At 37.7% G+C, this 19222-nt stretch overlaps 1 protein-coding gene and 1 pseudogene across 2 annotated transcripts in view; one reads left to right on the top strand and one right to left on the bottom strand.

The window, feature by feature from the left end:
- Nucleotides 1–19222, top strand: part of OXR1 (oxidation resistance 1) — a 443163-nt gene that overhangs the window by 134633 nt on the left and 289308 nt on the right. The gene's annotated exons all lie outside the window — the stretch shown is intronic.
- LOC123858809 (nucleophosmin-like) lies at nt 7105–8182 on the bottom strand (annotated as a pseudogene).

Genomic DNA, 19222 nt, shown 5'->3' with positions numbered 1-19222 from the left:
CTAGTTAAGGCTTCTTATAAACCTTAGAGATTCTGGTGGGCAGGGGCAGAGATCTACTCATCTTGCAGCTGTCCAAGACAAACCTCATAGCTAAGTTGCCTTGCTTATTCAACCTACCACCTACCAGTCTGGAGTGGTATGCCTCTTTATTTGGGCTCTCCCTGAGCTCTGTATATGGAGACCTATTTCACATTTCACTTGGGAAGCTCCTGAGGTGGCAAACCAACGGATGGGTGGGGATGGGATGTTAAAAATGGGAAGCACAGGGGCGCGTGGGTGGCTCAGTCATTAAGCGGCTGCGTTCGGCTCAGGTCATGATCCCAAGGTCCTGGGATCGAGCCCCGCATTGGGCAAGCCTGCTTCTCCCTCTCTCACTCCCCCTGCTTGTGTTCCCTCTCTCGTGTCTCTGTCTGTCAAATAAATAAATAAAATCTTAAAAAAAAAAAAAAAAAGGGAAGCACAAAGAACATTCTGGTCAGAACCACATGGGTAAAGGATGGATATCAGAAAGGGTGTTAGAGCAACATGAAGTAGTTTAGACTACTACCAGATCGGAACAGCCTTTGGCGGAGTGGGGAGAATACACACTGAAGAGGAAGGTTAGCAACATATTGTAAAGGACTTTTAAATGCCAAGATAAGGAGTATGGACTTAATTAGGAAAGCAGCAGGGAGCCACTGAAGGTTTTGTGTAGAGGAGCAATATGATTACCGCTGACAGCAGTCTTAATAAGGCTTAATAAATAGTACAGTTTATAACCTTAGGCCAACTGCTGAGCAGAAGCCAAAAGCTGTGCTGCAGAATTAGCAAACCAATTACCGTGAAGAATGATGGCCTGGATTTAATCTGAGTCATCCTTTATAACAGAGTAGAAACTCCTGGAAATATGAACAAATATGTGAAGTGACAGGTGACGTGTCTTCTCAGAGCTGACTTCCTGTATTTGAACTCCCCAGTGGCACACTGTTAAAATGCCTTACCATAATTTACTTTTCACCCCGTTTAAAACCTCTCTTCTTTGTCAATATTCATTGTATTTTTATGGTTTTTCAGTAGGCCTAAAATCGATTGCAAACTGTCTCATTATTTGTAATAAGATATCCTTTTATTGGTATTAACATAATTTGCCAAGAGGGAAGACATCATTATGTTATCTGCAGTTTGATTTAATAGCTGATGTTGACTACAGGAAAACACTAAAATTTCAGTTCTAGTAACCAAGATTTTTTTTTTTTTTAATTTAGAGAGTAGGCTACATAAGAACCTATAATTTCCTTTATCTTTTGATTATTTTAAAAGACGTGTGTGTGCGTGTGTGCAGGCATGCAGGGGCAACAACGGAGAGCAAGAGAGAAAGTATGCAAATGTGTATGTAGAGGAAGCGATAGATACTTATCATATTGCTTCCTTCTGGGGAACAGTTCCTGGCAAACAAACAAAAAATGCGTATTTAAGTTTCTTATGCAACACATTCTCTTCCTTACATTCTGGTGATTAGTTCTACTCTCACCATTTCCATAGGCAGAAATTTTTGCTCCCTTGTCAGAATTCCAATATCATTTTGAATTTAAGTAATTTTACTTGTTATCTCATGTAAGTTTTTTGTCTTTTTCCCCTTACTAGATTGTACATCCCTGGAAGACCTGTTTCTACATTTGGAGCATATGTGGTACCTGGCTCAGGGTATTATCTTCAAATAGTTACTTCCTAGCTTTGAAGTTTTCCTTTCTTAGAACAACCTTGCTTGGGCTTTCATTCACTTAACAGATGTTGAGAAACTCCTAAATATTTTGCCAGGTAAACAGAACACAGGCCCCTCTCTTAAAAAGTTGATAGACAGGGGCTCCTGGATGACTCAGTCAGTAGAACATGAGACTGTTGATCTCAGGGTGATGAGTTCAAACCCCACACTGGGCATGGAGCCTAAGGAAAAAAAAAAAAAAGCTTATAGACAAATAATCATATAATTACAATATAATCTAACAGTGTTGTGATTGGTGTAGGTATGGTGCGGAGGCAACCTGAAGGTTAGAGAATGTCTTATTAGAGGAGATGACCTTTTATCCAAGTTGTAATACATTTTAGAAAAGGAAAAATGTAAAGATGAGAAAGCAGGAGAGATGGCTGTAACAGAATATACATGGACCTGAGTGTAAGAGAGAATGGTGACATCAGATTGCTGCTAATTTAGGACAAACTGATGTGAGGACTGGTCATTTATAAAGCTGGAGCAGATCCTGAAGGTATTTTTGTTAACACACTATCAGATGTCACTAATATTTCTTTATTACAATTTAAAGTTACAATTGAAAACTAATTGGATGCTAAGTTCTTTTTTTTTTAATACATTCTTTTTTCTAAAGATTTTATTTATTTATTTGACAGAGCACAAGCAGGGGGAGTGGCAGGCAGGGGGAGAAGCAGGCTCCCTGCAGAGTAGGGGGAGCCTGATGTGGGACTTGTTCCCAGGACCCTGGGATCATGACCTGAGCCGAAGGCAGTTGCTTAACCAACTGAGCCACCCAGGCGCCCTGGATGCTAAATTTCTTTTTTTTTTTTTTTTAAAGATTTTATTTATTTATTTGAGAGAGAGAGACTGAGAGAGAGAGCACATGAGAGGAGGGAGGGTTGGGAGGGTCAGAGGGAGAAGCAGACTCCCTGCCGAGCAGGGAGCCCGATGCGGGACTCAATCCCGGGACTCCAGGATCATGACCTGAGCCGAAGGCAGTCGCTTAACCAACTGAGCCACCCAGGTGCCCTGGATGCTAAATTCTTGACAAGGTGGTCAGTTAGTGTGGCTTCCATTGCCATTTCTTTGAAAGAAGAAAGGTTGTTCGGTTAAAAATGGTTTTATTTTGTCATTTTAGACTTTACAGTCACATTTAGAATACATTGGGAATTAGGGTTCTAGTATATATTTAAGAAGGATAATAATAGTACCTACTTTAAAAAAAAAATAATAGTACCTACTTTTAAGGTTATAAATTTTCAGTGAGATAATGCAAACAAAGTGATTAGCATAGTGCATGGCACACATAGGACCCAGTGCATTAAGGATTGCACAAGGGATGGTGCGAACGTTCCCTTACAGCCTAGTCTTCTTCTATTTTTTAAGTAATGTTTGCACCTTGGGACAAAGTGCTGCTTGTGTAGCTACTTGTGATCTCCAGGTTTAAACCAAAAGTAGCAGCTTTTGAAGATTTTATTTTATTGAGTGACTTGGCCATTTGAGGCTGGTGAGACTTGATAGGGGCCTTGGCTCAGGATTTATCAAGTTTTCTCTTAACTTGAAATGTTCATTAACATTACAAAGGAACCAGATTGATGCATAGGAAGGAAGAGTGTTATAAAAAGACTTATAGGAATATTACACCTCAAATAGATTTTCTGTGTGCCTAATGCATCATTTTTCATGTCTTATACTCAATATGTGTGTTTTGAACTATCAAGTTTCATCTCTGCCTTATATCAGCTGTGTGACTGCATCTGAAAAATGGCAATAATAGTATCTATGTCATAAGACCGTTGGAGGGTTATACAATAATTCACATAACGTACCTAACATGGTGGCTGTCAGGTACTAAATATTCCATTGGTCTTAGCATTTGGAACTCTACTACTATGTAAATATGACAGGACTGTGCAAGTAAGACAATCTGTGCAAATCAGAGAGAATGCACACTTCTTAAAATTTTAGATTTATCACTCAGATCTGAATAAGGCTGATTACAGTATGTTATATATAGTCCTGTTCTCAGGAACTAATTATTTCTCACCTTAGACTTTGAACCTGAGGAAATTCATTCATTTCAAGTGTGATCAGAAAACATCTAATAGTCTAAGTAAATTTCAAATGTGTCTTAAGGCCAATAGACTCATTTACCAAAATTTCTTTTCCTAATATAGCTACAAACACTATTACTGTTCACAGAAAACCCTTTTAGTTTCCTAATCAGCCAAATTTTGTGATGAAAACAAGGACTGCTAGGAGTTCCACCTTTCACCGTTTCGTATCAATGTTCTTGTATACAGTGTCTTTACACCTATGAAATATGTATGGTTCAGTCAGACTCCCAACCGGAAAAAGATGACATACTCAAAATGAGTAACTTGAAGAGAGTTTAATAAAAAGATGACTGAAAAAGGTTGACCAAAGTGTAGGAAATTACAAGGGAGAGCATAGTTACCTCGAGGGACTAGGGACAACAGTAGTGATGATTGGGTCCTTGACTACTCCTAGGCATGAAGTGGCCAGGAATGGCAGAGGACAGAGGGCTTGGGGAAAGGGCTGCTTCACTGAAGCTGGGGTCTTCTCGGGGATGCAGCTGTCCACTCAGGATCAAGTGGCCAGAGGTACTCAGGAAAATCCTAAATTTCAACTTTTGATAAAAATACCAGGTTACAGAATGTGATTACAAGGAAGTTAAAAAAAAAAAAAAGACATTAAATCAATCAAGAGCAGGTTCATTTGGGGCTGTGAAGTCTACAAATTTGGGATTTTGAGATCTTTAATTTTTATTTTATCTTGTAAATGAACTACTATATATATAATATTTGCATAAAAATAAGATATACATGATTCATTTGAAAGTATACTAATATGGTCATCTACTCTCACCACTTTTCCATATATTTAATGCTCTTCTCTATCTTGTAATGTCTCTGTTATTTCCTGGCCCTTTGTTCACAACAAAATATCTGATCTTTTGAAATGGTGCCAAAGTTCTTTTCTGTTGATGGTGGTTTGTTTGGAATGCTTTAAGAAAAATAACAATAGTGGAGGTTGGTAAATAGTGTTTATCCTTGCTATGGAGGAAAGTTCAGCACCCATTGAAAATCATGCTGTTAACCTATTTATTTTTGGAAGAGGAATAGATATCCACAACAACTGGAAAAAAAACAGGTCGCAAAATAGCATATGCTTAGGTTGATAGGTAGGTGTGTGATTTTAAATATATGTATAGGTACGTACATATGTGTATATGTATTGTATGCATATATCCATAAAGATATCTAGAAGAGTCACCCAGATGTTGATAGTGGTTATCTCTGGGTGATGGAATTCATAGTCATTGTTTTACTTCATACTTTTTTGTATAATTAAAAAAATATAATGAACATGTATTATATTAGTCCTCAGAACATAAATCCTTTTGAGTTTTGGAAAAATGCTGATACCCAAACTCATAACCATTAAAAATATAGTAGCATTATCAGGAAAATGTAATAAGTAAAATATTCCACTCCTATATTTATCACCAAAGACACTGCTGACTCCATTGACATTGGTTGCATTTATCTATTCATGACACATTTGCATGTGACATTTTGAGAAAGGGAAGCACAGAAGCTTTGTGATGAGTGGTGACCTATGACTTCAGTCACTCTAAGAGCTTTGGATGAGAAAATATATCTTATCTTGACCAAGCATCTTCATTTATCAGAACTCACGTTGACGTGAAAGGATGCATTCCTTCAGTCTCCTAACACTATGGGGAGGCAGGTGCATTGCAGGCTATCGCTTGTCCTCTATTTGCTTATAGACAACTTTGAAGTGCCAAGTGGTGTATTGATTGGCTTCATCGATGTCACATGATGAGTCTGTCTGAAGATCTTCCAAGAACATCTCAGTCCCTGGAGTCTGCATGCAGTCAATAGACTGTTGGCTCAAAAGCTAAATAGATGACAGATGAACTCATTATATGGGAGAGGCATGGGGAGCTGAAATCCATGGGGCCTCTGAGGAGACTTGTTCTTCTACATTATGTCCCACTCCCTCTGTGGATCCCTCAGCCCTGCTATCTGCCTAGATTGCTTCATTGTTGGGGGGACAACGTCTTAGCCATGCTCTAGTTCTTTGTTTCTTATTTGGGCAGTAAGTCAATGAATTTTCTAAATAACCTGAACTTTTTATTTGCCAGTCCAACTGCAATAGTCTGAACTGAAAGATTAATTTCATTTTATGGGATTAGACATAACTTGAAACACGATGGAAATCAGTATGCAAATCAGACTTTACACTAAGCTCTTATTTTTTTCCAGAAATAATACAACTCATCTGGATAAACATGTACACAGTATTCCAACCCTTCTTTAAAGGGTTAAAACTGAGCTCTCAGAAAGTCAGTAGCCTATGATATTTAACACTCTGGGGCAGAAAAGAAGGAAAACATTTTTGTGTGAAGGGAAGAAAAATCACTTGTGTTTTAAAAATACCTTTAAATATTGAATGTATATGGACTTGGCAGAATGATGTAGGGGGAAAAGAAAAATTTATATATGGTAGCATTAAGAGAGGAATTTAATATATAAGAAAGCCATTCTGAAGCAAATTTGACAGTTTTAAATTACTTTCCTTTTAAAGATATAGCACCTTGTAAAATTGATTATAAAATGGAGGTCATATATCTTTATTTGTTAATTTGTAGAATTTATGTTTTAACATTTATCTTTACTCTCTAAAGTCATGAAGAATATATCTTTCTTATCAGTTTCCTTATATCTGAAAAATAAATGTGTCATTCCTTACTGTTTCACTAATGGATCATTTTAGTTTAAGTTTAGTTCCAGTAAAGAAGTTATTTTGGAGTTTATGTGAAAAAAGAAATTAGCTGCATTTTAAAATCACTGTAAACCATTAATATGTGAAATCTCTTATAAAATCACATACTCCTAAATCTTTATACTCATTAAAATAATTATGCTTACTGGTATTTGGTAGTAAAAATAGTTTATATGTAATGTAGCTTGAAGTATTAGTAAGATACCACACCATAACTGGTATGGCCAGTGAAGGTATTAATATTTGAGAAGTGTTCTCAAGTCACAGAGACTGTGTTCTATTTTCCCAATGCAATTGTTCCATACACAAACCATGCATTAAAAAAAAAAAAAATCACTATACAGTTACTACATTTATTTTTCAGTTTACATTAACTGAATACTAGTAATTTTTTTTACTTTATTAAAATACTGTTTATTTCACATGTATATTTTTGTCTCCCCACCATTTCCATTTGTCTGACCACCACTACCACTATGTCCTATCATAACATTCCATACATACTTAAAACTAAGCAAAGGGTGGAGTTCCATCTTTAAACAGGCATTTTGGACAACACATTCTTGGCAATGGAACCTGGACAACATTTATCAGGCACAGTAGGGAAAATTCTCACTCTGCATTATAAAAAGGACAGCCAGATATCAACTGTTACAGAAATGAAATAAGATGGAAAATTTTAACAAACTGTTTAAACTGTTTTCTTAAAGAGACTTCCTCCACTGCCAGAGATCTTGAATAGCCTCTTGGTCAGTCATCCAGAAGCAATTCTTCACAAAACTGATGAACTTGGCTTCCACTTTGGGAAGAGAACCACCTTTTTCTATACTTGCTTGCATTTTTGCTTTAATATCTTCTACAGAACTAGGTCCTTTCAGGTTTTGGGAGTCTTTTCCTGTTTTTTGAAAGATTCTTGACCTTTTGTTTTTGGTGTTGATGGTTTTGAGTCTTTTCCATTCTGGTTTGATTTTTGTGCATTTTTGGCTGGAGGATCTCATATAGATTTCTTTACTGGAGCCCTTTCTTCAGCTTGCTCATCATCAAAATCATCATCATCATCTTCTTCATCATCATCGTCATCTTCATCAGCAGCAAGTTTTACTTTTTTCTGTGGAACCTTGCTACCACTTCCAGGGACAAAACACTTTCCAGATATACTAAGGAGTTTCATGTCCTCTTCCTCTTCCTCTTCTGACTCTGCATCTTCCTCCAAAGCTACTAAGTGCTGTCTGCTAATATGCATAGGCCCTGAACCACATTTCATAAGACCACAGGTGGGTTATTTCAAAGCCCCCAAGGGAAACCGTTGGCTGTACAGACATTTTCAAAGTTGCCAGTGTGACTTTAATTGGACTGCCTTCATAATTCATTGCCTTTGCTTCAAGAATGTGCAATTCATCCTTTGCACCAGCTCCTAAACTGACCGTTCTTAAAGATAGCTGGTGTTCATTTTCATCATTATCTACCTTAAAGTGATAATCCTTATCAGCCTTTAGTTCACAACCAAAAAGATAGTTCTGGGGTCTCAGGGGGCTCATGTCCATATCCATCGAATCTTCCATGGGGTGGTGGCACGCACTTAGGTGGGAGAGAAGGTGGATGGAGATAAACAACTACTGTTCCACAGAACAGCTGCGCAGGATGGAATCTCACAGGGGAGAGGAATACTAGTAATTTTTAAAAATACTTAAAATCTCATCAGGTTCAGAAGAGAAGAGTGACACCTTGCCAATGAATTGGTCTTCATTCCTGAAGAGATGACCCATCATGAAAGCCACAGTATGAGGAACTCTTGCTAAATAAGAAAATTACCCTATGTAAACAGAAGCAAGATCAATGGTCTCTGAACTTTTTTGAGGGTACATACCTATCAATAAAATATGTACCTCCAATACATGTTTGTGTATGTTAATAAATTATGTATATGAACTACTATAATATATTCTATATGTGATAAAACATATTCCCAAAATAGAATTATTAACATAAATAGAAACATTAACGTCTTTCATACCACTTCCAAATAGATGATTTTGTGGAATACCAAGTATACCCTACCCCATACACACATACACACTGTTGAAAACATGAGTATAGAATTCCCATCCTCCCTGGACCTCTTAAAATAATTCCGAGTCATATAATTGGAAGTCCCAATTGGAAAACTCAGATTTTTTTTTTTTACCTATTTATAAGTATATTAGTCAGCTATCACCAAAATATAAGATGCAATGACCCTCGCAAAACACAGTAGTTTTAAACATAAGCCTTTATCATTATTCACATGTCTATAGATCAGCTGGATGGTTGTGGCCTCAGCTGGGCTCACTCTCTGTGGTTAGTTGTTGGGGGGGGGGGGCAGTTTTGCTGATCTTGGATGGCTTTTCTTACATGGCTCGCTGTGGACTGGTTCAGGATTGCCTCAGCTGGGACATCTCGGCTCCCTTCTGCATGTTTGTCTCTCATATTCCTTGGGAAGGCTAGACTGGTAGGTTCTCACCGTGATCTCAGAGAAGTAAGATTAGAAACATAAATGACCAAATGCTCTTTCATGCCTCTGCTTTTATCAAGTTTGCTTCTATTTGGCCAAAGCAAAGCAAGTCACTTGACTGAGCTCAGTCAGATTGGGAGGGGAACACAAATGTAAAGAGGAAAAACCATGAATATGAGAGGCCATTAATGCAATCAATCTACAATATCAAGAAAGTCTCTTTTCCATTAAATATATGCAAATGGACTGATAATTTCCAGATAGCTGTAAGAGCTACCAGCCAATTATACCCCAGTGTTCTGATTATTTAGGGTAGTTCTCTGGCCATAGAGGCTATAGATGTTTAATTTTTTTTTTAATAATTCAGCTCATTGGAAGTTTAAGTTAAATGTTAAAATTGTATTCCCAAAGGGTTTTGTCATCACTGACTTAGGTTGTCTGGGCTCCAAGGATGCAATAAAGGTAGAATTGTGACTGTCATAATCATGCATACATTGGTCCCCATGTGGATACTGCTAAGTCTACACAGAACACTGTGCAGTAGAGAAAGTAAGCCTCCTTTCATGAAGCATTGGCCTAAAATTAAAGAAGAAATGCAATAAATTCTATAATTTAAGTTAAAAATTGATAATTCCAAAAAGAAGACACAGTATTCTGTGTCCTATAGTATATTTTACACAATACATTATTTAAAGGACAAATACCCCCCAAAGTGGGGGGGGGGGCGCTGAAGAGCACCTCTTTTTAAAAAAACAAAAATTCTGAATGATCACTTTGTGTCTATTTTTGAGGTAACTTATAATTGTCCCAAATTCTGTGTTACCATCTTAGAAAAAATTGTTCATTTAAAGCATCGAAAATACTCAAAAGACTAAGAGTAATAACATCTTCATCTTAAGTCACGTTATGTAGTTTTCTGTGTTTTCTAGATGTACTGGTTCAAATAAAGAGCTGAAGGACTTTTCAGAATGCATATTCACCCTTATAGCATTAACTATCATTTCTGGAATGCTCATTTTTTGCCATTTTAGAGCATTCATTTAGTACTCATAACTCTGTAGCTAAGTTTACAGATTTACAGATTAAATAGATTTGGGAAAGTTAAGTAACTTGCCCAAGGTCACAATCAGTTGTAGAGTCAGAACTAAACCCTGTGCTGTCTAATCTTAATCATTACACTGTATTGCTTATTATTACATAGATTTTTAAATATTATTCAGAATTTTTAGAAGATGAATAATATGAACAGTGCATACAATGGAAGTCAAAATGGTCCTTGGTATTGGCCAGGAGAGAAGGTCCTGTGGCTGGCCGGCATAAATATCCAGCATTTCCCTAGGGTTCTAGATGCCTCTGACTCTAGATGCCTCTAGATATTCTAGATGCTCAAAAACATTAATGTTGACCCAGCCATGATTGTGTTTTCACTGAGCCAACTTCTCATTATTATTTGGTCCCACAACAACCAATAGTGTCTGGCCCTATGGGAGTATGATTTATTATAATTGATCTTATAATTGATATTATAATTTGCATCTAGTTAAATAAAAATTAACCAGGAAAAATGTTTCAGGGGATTCTTTGGCTTTTATCACTGTACAGTTAGTCTTTCAAAACTATATATGTTACCCTCAAAGTGCATTTGATGAATACCCTAAAAATGAAAATCTATTCTAAAATGTAGTTACCAACTATCCTTTTGACCATCCTTACTTTATCAGTAAAACAACCTCAGGTATTCAGTTTTGGAACTGTCATTCAAATTAAGTGAATGGGCTTCATTTAAGGAGCTATTTCTGTATTTCTGGAACTATAGCTAAGACATATTCTAGAAGCAATTTGAGAGAATAAGTTGGCTAAACTTTGGCAGGTGAATTAGCTATTCCCAAGATGCTTCTAAATAAAGTTTACTTTCTAAGCCTCTGTTATACTCCGATAACTGTGCCAGAACAGTTGTTTATTTAGTGGAATTCTACCATTATTTAAACCTTTGGTAAGGCAAAACTAGATTTTAAAAAGTAGAGGAAACATTGGCTATGCATGTGGGCAGCATTTTTAACCACAGAAGATGAGGATAGAATGAAAGCTGTAATCTCTTAAGAGCTTGCTCCCCTTTGTCCAAGAGATGAATCCTACCTCTTTACCCTCAGGAGCCTCTATCCATAAAAAAATAATTCCATCATACTACCTTAGATAAATACAGTGAAAAGGTGAAATCCCTTAAAGTCCTTTATTAAGAAGTTTTTCAATGAAGTAATTATTTCTTTCTTAGTAAAAAACTAATCTTTATCCTTTGGAGAAGAATTAGAAAATGCATGTAAACAAAAGGGAGAATATCAGAATTATCTATAATTCAATCATCCAAGTAAACCTGTAACTATTGTGGCTTTCCTAGGATTTTTCTGTATATTTAATGGATTCATACTGTTGTGATTTGTCATTTGCTTTTTCCTACTAAAATATGTACTGTAAATATTTCCCATGTCATTGAATATTCTTCAATAATATGATTTTAATGGCTACCTAGTAAAAGAGGGCAAACATTCTATTAAATATTCCATTATGTGCTTAATCAAGTTCTCTGTGTCACAGATTGTTTCTTAATTTTTCACCTTTAGGATAACACTACCATAAGCATACATCTAACAAAATCTTCCAACATCCAGAATTATTTCTTTGGCATAAATTCATAATAGTGGAAATAATGGCCAAGGTGTGTAAAATTAGAAGTCTATAATGAATTTTGTCAGATTGTCCTGTTTTAAGGTCTTACCCCACCAGCAGTTTTATGAGGTTCAAATTTCCTTGGACTCTCTCTATTATTGATGACTATAATTTAATTTTTTCCTCCATCTGAGGAATTATTTTAAATGATGCCTTATTTTATTCATGTTTCTTTTATTAGTGAGAATGAACATTTTTCTTATGCATTTTAGTGTTTACATTTCTTCCTTTTGAAAATACAGGTTTCTCTTTAAACCATCTCCAAGATTGTTATCTGTTTAGCCTAACTTGAACTGACATTTCCTTCATCATGATAAAAAAAATAATTTGAAGACTTATTTGAGATTAGCCCATGAAAACTGAGTACTGCAGTTCACTCAAGTTTGTGGGCATTTGGCATATTTTTAACTTCAGACAATTTAGCGTTTAGTATTATTTGTTTATTTTGTTACAGTCTTATAAAGAATATTATTACTTCTTTGTCCAAATGCATTTTGTGAAAGTGTTAGATTTACGACTGAATAACAACAATACAAAAAATTAAAATAAAAAGAAGGAAAGGTATGAGTAAGTCCCGATCCTTATTGGTCCTATGTCCTTTATCTTCTAGGGTAGTAAGAGGGACATTCCATCTGCAGTAATATGGCTATGTAGACCAGTTTCTCTCACTGAAGTATCTTTCGTTTTCTAGAGTTAATCCTTTATCTTGGAACCCTTAGCTCCCATTCTGTGAAGAATGACCTGAACAGGGGCGCCTGGGTGGCTCAGTTGGTTGGGCATCTGGTTCATGGTTTTGGCTCAGGTCATGATCTCAGCATCCTGAGATTGAGCCCCACATTGGGCTCTGTGCTCAGCGTGGATCTGAGATTCTCTCTTCCTCTGCCCCTCCCGCTTGTGCTCTCTCTCTCTCAAATAAATAAATAAATCCTAAAAAAAAAAATCTGAACAAAGACTTGTGAGGAAAGGAAAGCAAATACATAACACCTGTGCAAAAGCAGAAGCAGCTTCTCAGTGTCAAACATCACTGCACCTCTCTGAGGGAATGGTGTTGACACAGGCCTATTTGTTCATTCAACAAATAGGTGCTCAGGACTGGCATCAGGGGAGTGGGCTGTGATTTTAAGAAGTTAGGGATGTCCTCTGATAAAAGAGGAAATATAAGTGGAAACTTCTTGAAGAGGGAGCATGGAAGGAACACCCAGCCTGGAACAGAATGAACAAGGGAGAGGAATAGGAGCTGAGGTGGAGGTCAAGGGCAACCCGCAAAGGGCCTGCTAGGCTGACTGGAAGAGGGCGCCTGGAACTGCTCCTCACTCTCTAGGTGACCCTCTCTGTGCCTGGGCTGCTTTATCTATTGTATGGGATAATGACGCTTCCCTCGCTAAGTTGTTGTGAAGATACAGTGTGCTGATCCATCTAAGGTGCTTAGAACAGGGCCTGGCACTTTAAAGGTACAGGTGTCTGTTATAATTATTTAAAAAGAGATTTCATTTGAGTGAGAGAGAGAACGAGAGAGAGAGAGAGAGAGAGAGAGAGCATGAGTGGGGAGGAGGGGCAGAGGGAGAGGGAGAAGCAGGCTCCCTGCTGAGCAGGGAGCCCAGTGTGGGGCTCCATCCCAGGACCCTGGGATCACGACCTGACCAGAAGGCAGAAGCTTAGCCAATGAGCCACCCACGTGTTCCCTGCTATTATTTTTTTAATTGCTATCCAGACTCTAAAGACCTGTAATTTATGGCATATCCATCCCACTTTTCTTATTTTGTATGTCTTCTTATATTCGGTCTTTTAAGATAATCATGCCTGAGTCTCAAGTAACTTTATGTTGGGGAAAATATTCATATTCATAAACTGATGTTTTCTGTCCTTCAAGAAGTGGGGTTATAGGTGACGAAAAGGAGTTTCAGTGTGGTCCTGGACTTCTTCTGGAGCATCTCAATACATGGGTGAAAGTGATATTCTCTGCATAAGTCACTGAATAATTCCTAGCTTATTTCTCTAGGAACATGATCAACTTCACAGAATATAGTGATTAAGAGTGAAGATCCCGGAGACAGATTGTGTGGGTTTGAATTTGAGCTTTGCTGCTTACTCAGTGGTAGTCTTGGGCAACTTTTTAAAACTCTTTATGCCTTAGTCTCTATAACATTAGGAATGATAATAGTACCTATGTCAGAGTTCTTTTTTTTTTTTTTAAGATTTTATTTATTTATTTGACAGAGAGACACAAGCAGGGGGAGTGGGAGAGGGAGAAGCAGGCTTCCCGCCGAGCAGGGAGCCCGACACGGGGCTCGATCCCAGGACCCTGGGATCATGACCTGAGCCCAAGGCAGACGCCCAACGACTGAGCCACCCAGGCGCCCCCAGTGTTCTTTTTTGAGGATTAAATGAAAGCATAGGGAATACTACTTACAATGTTGCCTAGCTTGTAGTAAATAATAAATATTAAATACTATTACTACAATCAGTATTTTAAAGTGACCCACCAGTAAATAAGTAAATGAAAATTGGAATTAACACATCAGGAAATTTGTCACAAATATCTTTGACATTCTCATATTTCCCCCTCTCTCACTACAACTAAGTGAAAATTGTGAGAAATTGCCTCATCAGTGATTTCTTCCCATTGATCTTAATGCTGTGCTGTGCTTGCATGTTTGGTGGACTGACTCATGACTGCGTTCACTGAAGCCGGGAGATGGCCGCACATAGCTTCCTGGAAGACTTCAACAACCAGGCTCACAGCTGTGAGTGATGTGGGTCTCAGAGTCAGCTCTCGTTCTGGATACATTTTTAAGAAAATAAAAGAAATGGGTATATTCTGAAGGAAACATCACTGTGTATTGAAGCCAATTGCTTTAACTTGGCAGCTGCTGTTACTGTGACATGACTGTGGCTGTTTTTCCTTTCTTCCTGGAATATTAGCACAGGAATATTAATTTCCGTAATTCTGCTATTATCTGCAAGGAGACTGCTTGATTATTTGGAGCTATGTGAAGAAGAGGTTCTGCAGACTAATCTAATCCTCTAAGAAAGTCTGAGAAATCTCTTGGATAAAGGGCTAGTGATAAATCAATGTGTGGTATCTCAATATGGAATAAATAATCAGATACCTGGGGGCAGATGGGCTTAGTTGGGAGACAGGGACTGGAATGTTTCTGCCCTTAACCTTAGTGATGAAAATATTAGCATTTATAGCATTTACAATACATTTGGCCGCAAATAAAATTATTTCTAATGCTGTTTAAATAGAAACTTCTGGGGCACCTGTGTGGCTCAAATCAACTGTATTGATTTTATAATTCTAAGAATAAAGACTTCACTTACCTAACTCTTTCCTCCTCTAAACACCTGCTGGGTGTAAAATGATACTCTACCTTTTCCAAAACAAAGCTGCTGCCTGTTTTATAGAAGTCGAAGGTTAAGCCTCCGACACTTGATTTTAGCTCAGGTCATGATCTCACGTTCCTGGGATTGAGCCCCAAGTTAGGCTCCAGGCTCAGGGCAGGCGGCGGGGGTTCTGCTTAAGGATTTCTCTCCATCTCCCGTCCCCCCTTCCCCCTGCTCGTGTGTGCCTGTGCATACACACACACACTCTCTCTCAAATAACTCTAAAAAAAAAAAAAAAGAAAAAAACTTCTGTGAGGATGGATATGTTCAATAATTGCACTGTTCCATACTGAGGAACCAAGTTTATTATCTTATTTAATCTTGATTAATTTAAAATTTAAAGCCACATGTGGGTAGTGGCAACCATATCAGGCAACATGATCACTTAAATAAGTATAAGGTCTATTTTTCTCAAATAAGAAGAAATCTGGAACTAGAAAGTACAGGAATACTGTGGGTGCTTAAAGATATTTATTGAGGCAATGAGTTCCTTCAGTGTCCTTTCTCAGCAGCCCTAAGTTTTAACTTTCATCCTCTTGGTCACAAAATGGTTGCACCCTGATGCATCTACTCTGTATTCAACTTAAGAAAGAAGTTGGGTAAATCAGTTAGGCCTTTACCTTTGGAGGCTCTTCTGTATTAATCCCAAAGACTTTCACCTACCTCTAATTGGCCAGGACTTGTCACATGGCCACCCCTGCCTGCAAGAGAGGCTGGGTGTCCAAGTATTTCTCTTACTAACTTTTATTGTAGAGAAAGCAAAAGAAAGAGAAGGTTAGAATGGATATGGAGTGTACTGGTCTATGGTTTTGCCATAGCAGACATTTAATTAATTATCCTATGGAATTCCATAATTCCAGGTCTGGAGTAGTTGCTATCTTTTTCAAAGATCTAGGTGATAAATTATAAATGACACTAGATTTGGGATTTAAGACTGTTTAGTACCATATAGAATATAGGACTAGAACTTTGATGTATTGGGATGATAGAGAATTTTACATTTTCGAAAAACTGACTAATGACTGACTAATGTAAGTGGACTTTGAAGTATTTTTTTTTTAAAGATTTTATTTATTTATTTGACAGAGAGAGAGAGCACAAGTAGGCAGAGTGGCAGGCAGAGGGAGAGGGAGAAGCAGGCTCTCCGCTGAGCAGGGAGCCGGACGTGGGGCTCGATCCCAGGACCCCAGGATCACGACCTGAGCCGAAGGCAGCCGCCCAACCGAGTGAGCCACCCAGGTGCCACTGGACTTTGAAGTAATAAAAACAACTTTGGTACTTAGGAAATAAAGATATTAGAGTTAGAAATTCAAAACCACATGTCAACATATATAAGCAGCTCATGGTTATGGGATTCGTGATAGGCATGGTTGGGTGTACCATGTGCCAATTGGTCATCCTGCAAGACTCCCCCCCACCAACATTAATATTTATCATCTCAACCATGAGCAAATATTTAGAACCTCCTTTTACAGAATAGGAACCTGAGGCTTATAGCAGTCAAAGTACTTGTCCAAAACTTCATAACCATTGTGTGGCAGAGTCAGGATTCAGATCCCAAGTGTCAGAAGAAAGAAGAAGCCAGGGCTCTGCAGTCACTCAGCCTGGGGCTCACAGTCTGGTTCCTCCGTTTACTATGTGATCTTTTGAAGATCCATTATCTGTTCATGTTTGTTCCTCTGCTGGAAACTCCTTAACAGTGGCTACCGTATTAGATAAAATTGGCTCGCAGTACCTCACTCTCCACCCTCTATCCCCCCAATGGGGGAGGGGAGGATACCTGCCCAAGACCGTAGTTAAGAATTTCTTCTAATTATCTTTAGCTCCCAGCAGGACATCTGGCACATAGTAGACTCTTAAGAAATAATTATCAACCTATAACAGAGATCAATAAACCTCCCATTTTGGGAGGACTGTTAGGTTATATAAAGATAAATAATAAATACATATATATATATTTTTTTTTTTTCTCTATTGGGGATGGTTGAGGGTTTTTTTTTTGAGAATCTTTGGGTTTCTTAAGGCTTGTTCATGTTCAGTGTAAATATTTTCCAGTAATTTCTGTAATAATGTCTGTCTTTGAAGTGATGGTTATAGAGATTTATGTTCACTTAAAATGGAAACTAAGAATAGAAGGATTTCTGTAGCCTATTCTTTGTGTGTGTGTGGTTAGAACTTTAATGCCTTTATTTACATAATAGATGGGTATCTTTTATTCTCTTTAAGCATTTTTCCCTGAAGTCATAATCCCTTGTAAAATGAATGTATCCAAAGGCCCATTGCAAAGGGTTGAAAGAAACTTCATGTATTATATAAACCAATGGACTGGTTTAGTTTGCCTAGCCTTAAAAGAGAACCAATAAGATGAAATTAGCATTTAAGAATACAGTTGTATATAGCACAGATGGGAATGAGAGTTATGTTTATCCCATACTCTCTTCAAATATAGAATTGTGCTCTTTACCTATCTGACTTCACTTCACAACTAAGTGAAGGAACATTCATTACTATGTTTAAAATAGCTGGCTTGGTTTTAACAGCTGCCTCAGGAAGAAAACTGTATTGATTTTATAATTCTAAGAATAAAGACTTCACTTACCTAACTCTTTCCTCCTCTAAACACCTGCTGGGTGTAAAATGATACTCTACCTTTTCCAAAACAAAGCTGCTGCCTGTTTTATAGAAGTCATAAAACTTTGAGAACTAAGATGCACAAAGTTTGGAGTATCTTAGAGCTAGCATTTCAGTTTGTCTTCTTATCATGGTCTTCCAAGTTCTGAAAAAAATAATAGAGCCTTCTTATGAATATCCCACTCTTGCAGTAGCAGTGGACTTCAGGGATTTCCTGGACCCTTCTCATTTCAGGTGAAAATGGTTTGGAAGACTCTTTGTTAGTCCCCTGTCAGTGGACAGGGACACAACCATATTCGAAATCCTGTTAGCTACCAGTCACTTTCCGTAGGTTGTTTCCTATTCTTATAACTCTTTGAAGGAAACATTATTGCTCCATTTTATGGACTAAATTAATGCATCTCTGAATAACTAATTTGCTGTGGTGGATTACATTCCTTCTAATCCTCCTATTGAGAGGAGGAATTTAATTCCCTTTTCCTTGAATTGGCCTGGACTTCGTGGCTTGTTTGAGCAATAGTATATATATTATATATATAATACTTGAGGTCTCTCTACACCCTGTGAGCTCACTATCAGTGGGCAAAAGAGATAATAAACAAGTAAACTAATACTTTGATGAGATAATGCCCTAGGGTGCTGTGAAGTGCTATGAAGCTGATAACACAGGGCAGTGTGATTGAAAGTGAAGTGGGGGTGGGGAGGGGAGCAAAATTGTTTGAGCTGTGGTGGCCATGTGGACCCTCTGAAGAGGTAACTCTTGAGCTAAGAGGTGAAGGAGGCGTCAGCCATGCAGACATCTAGTAACAGTCTCTGCAGTGGAAGGAGCAGCAAGTGAATGGTGCTGAAGGTAGGAACAGGTTTGCTGTGCTGGAGGAAAACAGAGGTCTGTGTGGCTCAGGAAGTGAGGGACAGGGTGGTAGAAGATGAGGTTGGTGGGACAATGAGGGGCTTTGAAGGCTTGGATAGGACCTGCATCTTATGCTAGGAATTCCTAGATATTCTTGTAAATCACCAGAAAGGTTTAGCAGGGAAATGGGATGACCAGATTTATATTTGTGTGTGTGTGATATTATACATATGTAACATTATATATTATAATATTAATAATGACTATTAATATAAAAATTATAAAAATTATAGTTAGTAATAATATTGTAGGGGAGGCAAAATTTTACTACCACCTTCTTAGGATTTTTCAGCTGGATCTAGGAATTAAACTGACATAACATAGAATAACTGAAGAAAAACATGTACAATTTGAATGACAGGGGAGCCCTCATAAGGAAATGAAGACCCAAAGAAGTGGTAAAACCTACATGCATTTATTCTAGGTTGCACCATTGTGGAAAAGCAACTAAAATATACAGGGAGGCCAAAGAAAGACAAGAATTATTTTAGCAAGGTCTGTTTGCACACAAATGTCT

This window comes from Mirounga angustirostris, unplaced genomic scaffold (assembly GCF_029215605.1).
Source record: "Mirounga angustirostris isolate CCGP_5_RB_7025 unplaced genomic scaffold, mMirAng1.0.hap1 SCAF_4, whole genome shotgun sequence".
NCBI lineage: Eukaryota > Metazoa > Chordata > Mammalia > Carnivora > Phocidae > Mirounga > Mirounga angustirostris.
Note: the sequence above shows the minus strand (reverse complement) of the source record. Positions and strands in the feature narration are given on the sequence as shown.